Source organism: Mytilus galloprovincialis, chromosome 9, assembly GCF_965363235.1.
Source record: "Mytilus galloprovincialis chromosome 9, xbMytGall1.hap1.1, whole genome shotgun sequence".
NCBI lineage: Eukaryota > Metazoa > Mollusca > Bivalvia > Mytilida > Mytilidae > Mytilus > Mytilus galloprovincialis.
This window is the reverse complement of record NC_134846.1, coordinates 39586853-39600027: the sequence shown is the minus strand read 5'-3', so window position 1 is coordinate 39600027 and position 13175 is coordinate 39586853. Positions and strand designations below refer to the sequence as shown.

Sequence of the window (13175 nt, the reverse complement as noted above, 5' to 3'; positions counted from 1 at the left end):
TGTTTGTTTACATTTTTATGTCATTGATAAAATGTCGAGAAGCAATCTGCCTTTTGTCGTTTTGTAATAACTGTGTACTTTTGAAACTGGATATTCTGACATACTGATCATAATGTTGAACCATTTTGACAGACAGTTTTATTTTGTCGTAAATGTGTCTGTGTAATTAATTAAATTAGAATATTTACTGACCTTTCATATGTCTTCTCGATTAAATTTCTTTCACGATCCGTTACCAGAACTTTCACGATCGTCTCTCAATACTTGACCGCCGTTAGATATTCTTTCACGCCCATTTCTCTCGGATAAACCGAATGACACCCGTGAAATTGGTCAGACAATACTTGATCATGTTTTATGAAGATTTAAGCTCTCGGCTTCGCCTTGGGCTTAAATCTTCATAAAACATGACCAAGTATTGTCTAACCTATAAACCAACTTCTAATAGTGAGTACAATTAGCTGTGTGAAACTGCTTATTGCGTGAACCCTCAGGGGTTCACGCAGATAGATTATCGCCCCTGATTAATGGCGGTTGGTGGAAAAAATCACTGGTAAAATATTCTGAGAATCCTGGGTTTTTTAACAGTTTCCATCATTTAAAATACACCAAATATTTATATCAGAGAGGAAGAAACACTAAGATAACTTCCGATCGATCAATTATATTTACAAGCATTTATTTACGCTGATTTACGTGTGTGCACATATATTATATAAACACGTGTTGACTACAAGCCGGTCATCATGGTAGATTTAGGTCAATTGAAAATTGACCTATCGATGGACAAAACCATTAATGACTATCCTCTTTCATCTCTCCCATCAAAGCAAAACAAGAGGACTGGTAAAGCAAAATTAAGCCTTTTCGAGCAAATTGACACAAACTTGTATGATGAACATGCTAAAATCATCACATTCTACACAAACCTTGACAGAATCCAACCATGGATAAAAACACTAGATATTTACTATTATGACAATCTTGGAAAGGAACCTGATTATGATATTGAATGGTATGACGAACCCAAAACATGGGAAAACCGAAACAACAGTGGAAATTCTGTGATGATTGAAGTATTAAAAAAGGGGGAACTTCAATTTAATATTACATTTTTTGTCACAACAGGAACAATAAGAGTACAAGGCAGTCATTATTATGAGTTTGTGGATATTCATTTTCCAATTCTGAAAGATATTCTTGATAAAGTTCTTACAAACATATCACAAACCAGTCCTACTAATACATGTATTTCACACGAATGTCATGATGACAATAACAATACACACATTAATGAATTATGCCCTGTTGACAAGGTCACTTGTGTATTACCTGACTCCCAGACTGGGTTAAAATCAGTACTAGTACAAGAAGATCAACCTCAAAAAGATGATTTTCAAAGGCTTGAGTTAAATTTAGTTGACACGCTGGCTAAAATAGAACACAGTCACAATGAAAACTTCAGCAAAGTATTAACTGCTGTTAAACAATGCAATGATGATGTTCTAGTCTTGGGAAAAGGCAGAAAAGACGACAATGAGATATCAACATTACAATTAAAATATAAAACCGTACAAACAGAAAAACAGACCTTGGAAGTTAAATTAAAACACGAGCAAAGCAATATTATGTTAATTAAAGCTCAACATGAAGATCAAATGAAATGTCACAATCAAATACTGGAGGAGACTAGAGCAGAAATGAAAAAGGTATTAACTACTTCAAACTCTGAGATCGACTTTCTATCGGTAAGCCTACAAACCAAAAATGAAGAAATTGACAAACTAACTGATACTCTAAAACGACATACTCAACACTTGGAGAAATTACAAGAAGAAAATATCTCTCTCCGCTCCCAAATGATTTCTCGATTTGAAGATTTTCATCTTGTTAATGCAGACACGAAATATACTGACAAATCTAAACTTGACATTGATAACAAACCAACAATTATTTTAATTGGTACATCCAATACCAAACGTATCAATGCAGAGAAGCTATCGCCATCATTTACAACCAATAAGGTTACTGCTTTCAATTTAGAAGAAACTAAACAAGCTATTTTGGAGATATCGGATATAATTCCAAATCTAGTAGTGTTTCATTCCCTGACGAATGATTTGAAAATAAAATCACCACAGCAATGTGTAGAAGAAATACAAGATATTGTCAAGCTAGCACTTCAAAAATGGCAAAATAGTGGTTGCATCATCTCTCTTACTACTCCTCGACTCGACAGTGTAATTTTCAACACAAATGGACAAATCATAAATGCCTTGTTGAAACAAATATATGATGACAATAAAGATGTTCTACTTGTTGATCATGGCAATATGTTGCGAAATGGAAACCCAATTGCAGAGCTACTAAGTGAAGATAAATTTCATCTCTCTGACTCTGGCGTGTCTCAGCTATCGGCAAACTTAAAGCGTGGAATACACACTGCCTTAAACATTCCCATGCCAAATTCAAGAGGTAGATCCAAATCGCGCAACACAAGAGGACGTGGACGTGGACGTGGCAGAGGTCATCATGAATAACTTGCTTTTTAATATTATACATATTACCATATCATTATGTTGACTTCCTTTAACATGTTTAAAGTCATTTACATATAATTTATATATACATGTACAACTTTATATATTTCTTCTTTTTTTTGGGCTGATAAATTCATATTCTCATTTGAATAGATTTTTCAAATGAAACAGCCATTATGTGAAGAAGTCACACTATTACATGGTCATATATATGTAACCTCTGCTAGGTATAAAAGTTCGCCTTTTTTATTTTATTTTATTCATTTTTATTTTTAGTTTTCACATTTGAATCATACTTTTGATCTTGAATTAACCCAGGATATCAGGTTATTCAACCCAAATCAGTTTAATAGTTATTCAGTTGAAAGAGGATACATAGAAAAGAAATTATCTGTCATTATATCATAGACTATTTGTATTTAGAAAACCATTGTAAAAACTATCCTCTAAATAAATCTACTTATTTCAAATATTTACATTTCTGAATATTTTCCTTGTTGTCTCTTCCTTTTATTTAGAGACAAATTTTTATTATTTTTTTTTATAGATAGAAAATCTATTCTATTATTTATACCAGATTTAATTGTATCAACCAAAATGCCAAAATCAAACCAATCATCTGTAAAATTTGGTTATTGGAATATAGGTGGCTTATTTTCAAAGGGCATGAATAAAGCAGAGGATCCCCTTTTTCTGAAACATATAGAGAATTACGACATTGTTTTTTTAGTCGAAACTCATGTGGGATATAATTCACAAATACACAATATTGGTAAATTTCATTATCATCCAATATGTAGAAAATTATCAAATAATAACCGTCATTTTGGGGGTATAGCAATTCTACAGAAAAGTCACGTTAAACCTCATGTCAAAATATTGATTAACAGTAATCCAGATTATCAATGGATTAAATTAGAAAAATCCTTTTTTGGATTTAAAAGTGACCTATTTATTTGTGTACTGTACAACCCCCCTGTTACGTCTAAATATACCCAAGAACTCTCTTCTGATGTTTTTGATTGCATAGAAAAAGATATCCTTCAGTATAAAAAAATGGGTGAAATTTTGTTATGTGGAGATTTTAATGCCAGAATAGGCTCTGAAAATGACTTTATAGTAAACGATGATTCAAAATTTACTCCAATTTTTGATACATACCCTACTGACAAAAACATTATGACAAGAAAAAGTCGAGACCAAAAAATTGATCAAAGAGGCAAAGAAGTTTTGGATTTTTGCATTAGTAAACAAATAAGAATTTTAAATGGCAGAGTTCTTGGTGATACATTTGGTAATTTTACTTGCTATACCCCCAATGGTGCAAGTGTGGTTGATTATGTTGCTGTGTCGGAAGAAATTCTTGAAAATGTACTGTATTTTAAAGTATCCAGATTTATTCCCACATTATCTGATTGTCATTGTAAACTTGAGTGGGAATTATCTGCAAAATATTGTGTTCCTGGAGAAAATGATATTCCAATCCAGTTGAAAAATATGACACCTAATTATATCTGGACTGACTGTTCAGCAATAAAATTTCAAGAAACACTTTCTTCAGATACACTACAAAACTACATACTAGAATTCAACAACAGCACAATTCAATTTACTCAGACATCAGTAGATGAAGCATCATCAAAACTTTCAAACATCTTTTTATCAGCAGCAAATCTATCACTTAAACGACCTTTAAAAAAACACACAAACAAACAAAAAAACAAAAAGTGGTTTGACGCAAGTTTACAACAAGCTCGAACTAACTTGCTTAATTATGGAAAAATTTATTCAAGATTTCCATATGATCCAATTATCAAAAATCACTTTTATAAACTGAATCGTGAATACTCCAAACTAAGGAAATATAAATACAAACAATACAAACAATCATTGATTAGTCAGCTGGACTCCTTGCACGAAGAGAATCCAAAACTGTATTGGAACTTAATTAATGAACTACAGGAAAAAAATGAAACTAAAAAAAAATGTGGAGTACAACCATCAACTTTGATATCACATTTCCAAAAGTTGTCACAACTGAAAGGTGAATTTCAAAGTAGATATACAGAGCTATGTGAAAAACTAAAACAGTTAGAAAACTCAAAATGTTTCAACGAGTTGGACTCCGTTATCACTGAGTCTGAAATATCCAAAGCCATTTCACACTTAAAATGCAATAAATCATCAGGCTTGGATAACATTAGTAATAATATGATAAAGAATGGACAGACTTTCCTTTTAAAAAGTTTTCAACAGATGTTTAATACTTGTCTGTCTTCAGGTATATACCCAACATCTTGGGCTGAAGGTTATATTACACCAATTTTTAAAAGCAACGATACAAGTGACCCTAACAATTATAGAGGAATAACAATAACAAGTGCAATTGGAAAGCTTTTTAATAGAATATTAAGTCTAAGACTGGACAAATTTCTTCAGGAACATAATATTATACATGATAGTCAAATTGGATTCACAAGGAAAGCCAGAACTGCAGATCATATGTTTATTTTAAACTGTCTTATTAACAAATACTGTAATTCAAAAGAAGGTAGACTGTTTGCCTGTTTTGTTGATTTTCAGAAGGCTTTTGATACTGTTATACATACAGGGATCAAGATTAAACTACTAGATATTGGGGCTGGGTCTTATTTTTATAACATTATTAAAAGTATGTATGAAATTAGCAAATCATGTGTCAAAATTCAAAATCAAGTAAGTGATTTTTTCCCATTAGATATTGGAGTCAAACAAGGTGACAACCTCAGTCCGAATTTATTCAAGATATTCATAAATGATTTGCCCAGATATTTGTCAGATACTAGAGACCCAGTTAATGTCAATGACAAAGATCTACATTGTTTAATGTATGCTGATGATATTGTTTTATTATCTACATCAGCTGAAGGACTACGAGAAAAGCTGGGAATGCTTGATAAATTTTGCAAAGATTGGTGTCTCAATGTGAATACTAATAAGACAAAGGTGCTGATTTTCAACAAGGCAGGCAGACATGTAAAACAGATATTCACATTTCAGAATATAAATCTGGAATGTGTTTCAAAATACAAATACCTAGGTTTATATTTAAGCTCATCTGGTTCATTCAGTTATGCTCAAAATGAACTATACAAAAAATCCCTGAAAGCTCATTTCAAATTAAGGAAAGATCTTTTATCACTTAATCCTGATGTAAAAACAAGTATTCATGTTTTTGACCACACTGTAAAACCTATTTTATTATATGGTAGCGAAATATGGGGGATGTTTAATTCTCTTTCCTCTAAATGTAAGAAGGAAGATATATCTTTTGAAAAATTGTATTCAGGTTTACCCTGTGAGAAACTTCATATAAAATTTTGTAAATTTATACTTGGGGTACACAAGAAAACAACAAATGCTGCAGTGTTATCTGATCTTGGAAGATTTCCAATATATTTTAATATTATAAAAGGAATGTTATTGTACTGGTATAGATTAGAGAATTTAGGTAATAATTTTCCTCTATTAAAAGAGGCATATACACAATCAAAGACACTACATCACATGAATATAACATCATGGTATGGTTCAATAAATGTTGTTTTTAAAATACTTGGTATTGACTATACAAATGCCATAAATGCTCCATTTTGTGAATCCTTATACAAATTTAAGAAATATATACAAACCAAGCTATCAATATTGTTTATTAGCTGTTGGAAAAAACAAATAGATAAATTTTCAGACAGTAAACTGAAAACCTACCTTTTATATAAAACAAATTTTGGTTTTGAAAAATATCTAACATTGATCAAGAATTTTGAACTTAGAAGAAGTTTTACTAAATTACGTGTATCTTCTCATAGATTACAAATAGAATTAGGTAGATATCAGGGTATTCCCCGAATTAACAGAATATGTAATAAATGTTCTTCCAATACTGTCGAAGATGAGGCTCATTTTCTATTTGATTGTAACAAATTTGAGGATGATAGAAATTGTATGTTAGCTAGTATTGCACAATATAATTCTTATTTTAATCATATGAACAGTCAAAGCAAAATTATCTGGTTATTTAGTGTAGAAAATGTTGAGTTACTTAAAATAATATGTAATTTTATATACAAACATCTTCCTTAGTGAAGATTAGTTAAAGGAAATCTATGTGTGTATATACATTTGATTGGACATAGAAAATTATATTCATCTGAATATCACAAACATACTAGCCGATTAAAAAAAAAAAAATAATTGTTAAGATATATTATTTATTCAAATGTTCTCTTATATCCTTGAGGCATCGTCCCCTGGTATCAACTGCATTCAAGTTACCTATGATGCTTCCTTGTTTGCTTTTGATACAGGTAGGAAAGAGACATTTACACACATTTTACATGCCTATGGCCCATAAGGTATCGCCCCCTGGTGTCAGCTGCCTTTAGGAAACCATAATGCTTTCCTATTTGCTGCTGACACAGGATGAGTCATTGACATGTTTAATTTCTACTTTCTTTTTGGCTAATTATTATATATTTAATTGATCCAACTTTTTGTGTACTATACATATGTGGATATCTATTTTTCTTTTTTTCTTTTTGGGCTGCTTGTTTGTTATCTATATCAACCACACTTGCAATAAAATGCATTAGTATTAAAAAAAAAACATACTATAGATTCTTTATCTACGTATTCTTTAAGAACTTAAATAGTTCTCGTTTAACTTTTTTTTTATCTCATTGTTTGTATTGTATTATGAAAAAATTATTGATGTTGTAATGTTTATGCCCTTTGGGGCCCATAATTGGAAAATAAAAAAATATCTATCTTATCTTATTAATTAATTAGAAATATGGTCTATTCTGAAGCTTAATTATAAATTAACATAAATTTGTACGACTTTGCCCCCCGCAGAGCTATAGAAAAACAGTACATTAACGGGTGTTACACGGACTCTTTTTAGATGATACACGGACTCTTTTTAGTTGTTACACGGACTCTTTTTATGAATAGAACCACTCGTGCATGATCAGTGAGTTCATGGGCACTTTAATTTTCAATTAGATTTGAACTTTTTTATTCACCGACTGATTTCCTGTCTTTTTATTGAACAAAATAATTACGTTAGCATCAATATCTTTTTTCAAATATTTCCAGTAAAATACTATTCATATCAGTACACTAAGGGATTAGACATTTAACTTCAAAAGGGGGAGGGGGTATGGTTTTCTCCTTAAAAAGATATTTTGATCCCAAATTTTATGAGAAAAAAAATTATTATGGTCAAGCAGATGACAAATTAATGTTTTGCATGATTCCTGATTTTCCGAATACCGTAAATAGTGTTAATTTAAACAAAAACATTTGGGTGATGGCGTTGAAAAGTAAATAATAATTAATATACCCAAAAAAGAACATATAACGCCCCCTTTATAAAGCAAAACTATTCGGTCAATAAATGTTTTCTTCAATATATGGACATGAATAGTATTTTGGACAATGCTGAAAGTAAAGAAATGATGATACTGACGTGTATATTTCAATAAAAATAAGACAGGAAATAAGTAAATAAAAATCAAATCTTATCAAAAGATAAAATCCCTATCAACTCACCAATAGACGATTGATCCTATAAACAAAAAGTGTTCATGTAATACGCGTCCAAATAAGCAGCAAATCTAGAAGAAAATCATTCAACTTATGTCATCAATTTTGGACGGTAAGCTGCGATTGGATCATATAGTAACACGTGTTTAATCACGATCAACACTTGCAGATCTAAGAGACGAGCATGAATTTAAAAAAACTGAAAAATAAAGTATATGCCTGAATATATATAATTTTTTAATATTAAGACAAAATCCATTTTTTCATAAAAAAATTTATTACTAATGAAGTACATTGTAGGAAATTCATTCTTTTGATACATTTATATTGTTATCGAATTTATATCAGTGGCGGATCCAGGTCCAAATCCAGGACAAAACAGGGGGAGGGGGTCCAACTTTATGTCCCCATTTAAATGCATTGATCATACAAAAAAAGGGTTGTTCCAACCCACGGGACCTCCAATCATTGAATATTAAATTCATGTATTTGGCGACAAACGCGCGATGTTTACGATTTTTTTTAAAGGGGGATGGGGGATTGAATGGCACATTCTGCATTTTTTCATCAAAAATAAAGATCACAGCCTGTTTCTTTTAACATGAATTACCCCCCACCCCCACCCCCCACCCTTAAATGTGTACAGCATTCATCTTTTACTTGAAATGGTTCTTTTTTTTTTATCAAATTATAAGATTCCTGATTTTTTTTCTTAAAAGAAATCTCGGTTAAAGGGAAATGAAAAAAAATTGTGTTTAGACCTGACTACTCGTGCAGAAAAACTATCCGGCAACGGTTGTTACCGGCCTGTTTCTTTGTTACCTTTGTATTTTATCTAATACAAAAAGTTCAAAGGTTCACGTATTGACATTTTTTTTTAAACTTGTTTTTATTTAGTTAATCTTTTTTACTATTAGAATACAATACAATGACCTTTTAAATGGCGTGACAGCTGGAAGAGTCATACTTGTACCTTATAAAGAGTTTAAAAGTACTTAAAATCACGTGTTAATTATCTCGACCATACGCGTATGGTCGAACCACATGAGTATATACCCATATGGTCATCACAATACGCGTATTGTCCAAATTCGTGTATTGTACGGAACATATGTAGTAAACAGACTGTCTATCCATTGAATTTATGTGTCAATTTTAATTACAATGTCTGAGCTAACAACCAAATAAAGTTTGCAAGCAAGGCATTTAAACTCTTGATTTGCATGCTTTACAAATATATTATTTTAACTGTCAGAAATTCCAATCTTTATTTCTATTACAATATAGTGAAGTGATTTATTTATCACTTATTTGAACCATGTGTTATAACTTTTTAGCAGTACTTAACTTTCTGTTTAAAGATACATATTTACAGTAATTCACAGTTCAATTTAAGATCGATTTTAGTAAAAGATGGCCGAGTGGTCTAAGAAGTAACTACTGTAATCATTAGCCAGTCAACACTGAGGTTGTGAGAAACATTTTGAAAGGAACAACATAATTGTTGTCTTGAACTTATTCCATAGAGAGGCATTGGAGGTTCCCTCTCTTTATTTAGGTTTAACCAATTTGCCATGTTTAAAGTGTTGTTAAATATTTCTGTTTAATTATGCATGTATTGATTGTCACTGAATTTAAGGCGAACAATTGGAAAGAGTGCAATATTAGTTTAAGTTGGTATGGGAGTCTAAATTAAAAATAATGGAATCTGTTCATACGTTGCCAAAACGTAGTATCTATTGATATATGTTTAAAAATATCATAAAATTGATAGGTCACCGTGCATTTTCAGAAGCTACAGGTCGAGACAAAATGACACATTTTGTATGGATTATACAGGAAAAATCACCATTTAATATGTGATTAGAAGCTAAACTAAATGATAGAATTATTAAGTAAAATACGAGAAGATAGCTTTTCTAAAATGCTTTGAGAATATCAAAAGAAAAGATAGGGTCACCATACGTTTTTATCGGCTATAATACGAAATAGCAAAATTCCATGTAGATTCCTTCAGAAAATGCACTATTTCAGAGTTACCTCTCCTGAAAATGCCAATTTAAAAATATCAAAATTGAAGCAGAACTAATCAACACTTGTACAAATATTAATATTTATAAGTTATAACCTTATAAATTTGTTCTTTTAAATGCAAATTCACATTATTTATCTGCATTCCTGCATCAAATGATTGAAAATCTGGACCTTGGATTCTCTGTTTTTTGCAATCTAACATGGCAAAAGACACCCATACCACCTTAAACATATTTATTTATAGTGGATTGGGAAACAAGCTATTGCAAAATAAATTAATCCCTTTCCACTTTGCCGGTGCGAGTGCTTATCAAAGGTACCAGGATAATATTTAGTACGCCAGACGCGTGTTTATTCTTCATAAGACTAATCAGTGACTCTCATATCAAAATATTTATAAAGCCAAACAAGAACAAAGTTGAAGAGCATTGAGGAACCAAAATTCCCAAAAGTTGTGCCAAATACGGCTAACGTAATCTATGCCAGAGATAAGAAAACCTTAGTTTTTCGAAAAATTCAAAGTTTTGTAAACAGGAAATTTATAAAAATGACCACATTATTGATTGATATTCAAAAACAGGTACATTTGAATATTGGTATACATATGTATATCAACTTTGAAAATGCTGAAATATATTTTTACATCAAATACCTCAGCATTCGAGGTTTTAAGCCTATACATCAGAGGCACTTGTCTCAGAATTGTTTCCCTTTATACCTTGCATTATACATGTATTATTAAAGTTATATAGGGGATAAAATTTCCGAGACAAGTGCCTGTGCTATACGTCTATCTTTCAAACCATATTCAGGACCTTCGTTCCTTAATATATATGATTTTTGTTTTAGACATATAGACGTATAATTGTTCATTCACACATGGTGTCTGACCATTTAAAGATAGTTTTGTCAAATTGTACATGTTATGTATGTAATATATATCATGATTTATAAAATTTGTACGTAAATGACTTACCTTTTACAGCCACTGTTTATTATTTATTAATAGAGCAATCTGCTATTCCCATGAGAAAAATTACCATACTTGGAAATGATTGCAAATCAATATCAACAAGTTTCAAATTTCATCAGTTATCATAACAAGAGATATATTTTAAACTGTATCACTTACTATGTGGTCACGACATCAGGATACAAGTTTTTTATACGTTTTAAAAATTGTCGATGATCTACATTATGCCCTTGAACAGCTAACATAAAATATATTGGGTAGATTTTATACAATAAATTATAAATGATTCTGTTCGATTAGTTAAATGGTCTGCCGAGAATTGATTTTTGAATTATATTTCAAATTGATGTAGGAAATTTTTCCTGTTTAATCGAATTAAAAAAAAAAATAAAATCAAAAACCATACTGTTTTAAAAGTACTTTTATTATACCAGTTATTTTGATGAAGGTTAAACGTTAGCATGAAGATATGTGGTGGATTATCTGAATTACTACAATGTTAAACGTAATTAATGTATTTTTTTTGTAATGTAACTGATATGTTACACTTGACCCCCCCCCCCCCCCACATTTCGTCCTGTGAGTGTATTACTGTTCACAAAAAACGAAGGAAAGAATAAATAAGCATACTACATTTGACTTGGGGATTAGGGCGTGTTTGGTATTTTTCAAAGAATTGTTCATTATCATTTTTTTTATTTTTTTATTGGAATCGGAGGAACATTTACCCGTTCCTACCTTCGACATCTCTTTCAATTGAAACTTCTCTGTTCATAAAAAAGAAATACCAATCATTTCATATATTAATTGTTTCATTTAGATTCTAATTATGATACAAAAAAGTCGACACGAAAATTAAATGTATCGATGTTAACAAATAAAATATTACATACTTATTGACTTTTGTTTATGGGTCATTCTCAAAAAATGTCCAAATTCAAAACCAGAAGATTTATAAAAATGATAAGCAAGTCTAAGATAAAAAATGACTTTAACTTCTGCAAAACATGAAAATACAACTTAACATCAACATGAACAATAACTTTTTTGTAAAAATATCATAAAACATACCCTTGCTGCTTGCAAGTGTCCATGGAGTTACCGAATAAGAAAGCACTGATATTTAAAATTGGTCAATTTCAGATTATGTGTAAAGTCAAAATAATAGCCTGAGTATCCAATATATGTGTTATCAAATTACGTCCACCTTATCCTAAGTTCCAAAGAAGTGAATTTTTCACTTTCATACACTAGGTAGAGGCATAGTAAAAAACAACTTTGTTATTTTTCTCTTAAATCTACTTTGCAGGATCAATTTCATTTGTTTAATATCCCATTGTGTAAATATTATTACTAATATCATTTGAGAATCTTCTTGAATAAGTTTATTTGCAATGAATTAAATATTTAAAAGTAAAAGAGGATGGTAACACAAAGGACAAAATATAACAACAATGACATAAATAGTATCATCAATGACATTTTCAGCTAAAAAACCGTTATTTATCAAAAGGAAAGAAAAAGTGTTATAAAGAAGGTATCTGTCAAAGAGGATTTTAACATAAACTTGGTTATTCTATGATTGTCAGAAATTTCTTAAGATTATTCACTTTAAAACATCATATCAGTAGGACCGGTAACTCCAAGGACGTACCAAAAATAGATGAAATACTTTTCTTGTAAAACGAAATTTGAAAAAAATGAAATATTAAGAATTTATAAATTTGCAATAAAGAAAATCAGTATGTCTTTTTGGTCCCTCATTTTATGCTTAATTTGACTAAATTAAGAATGCACAATACCAAGTCAAATGTTTAGTTTTCTGAGAGCACTTTCCCACAATTGATTGTCTACAAAATACTTTTGTCCTACAAGTCTTGGTTCAGGAATGACTCCTATGATCTTATCCATACCGTACCAACATTTATCTCGAACTGCGAGTGGCCAATAAAACGTACTCGTTCTTAAAGTCTTTCCTAATCTATGCATACAAGTGACATATACTTCAGCTTCATCACAATCTATTACTCTGCCAGGATATG

General features: G+C 30.7%; 1 long non-coding RNA gene across 1 annotated transcript in view; it reads right to left on the bottom strand.

Annotated features, from left to right (window-relative positions):
- Nucleotides 1-11272, bottom strand: part of LOC143044980 (uncharacterized) — a 42774-nt gene extending 31502 nt beyond the window's left edge. Inside the window, exon 1 of the long non-coding RNA XR_012968827.1 lies at nt 11137-11272. This is a non-coding gene — a long non-coding RNA (uncharacterized LOC143044980). The remainder of the gene's footprint in view (nt 1-11136) is intronic.
- Between the last annotated feature and the right edge of the window lie 1903 nt (nt 11273-13175).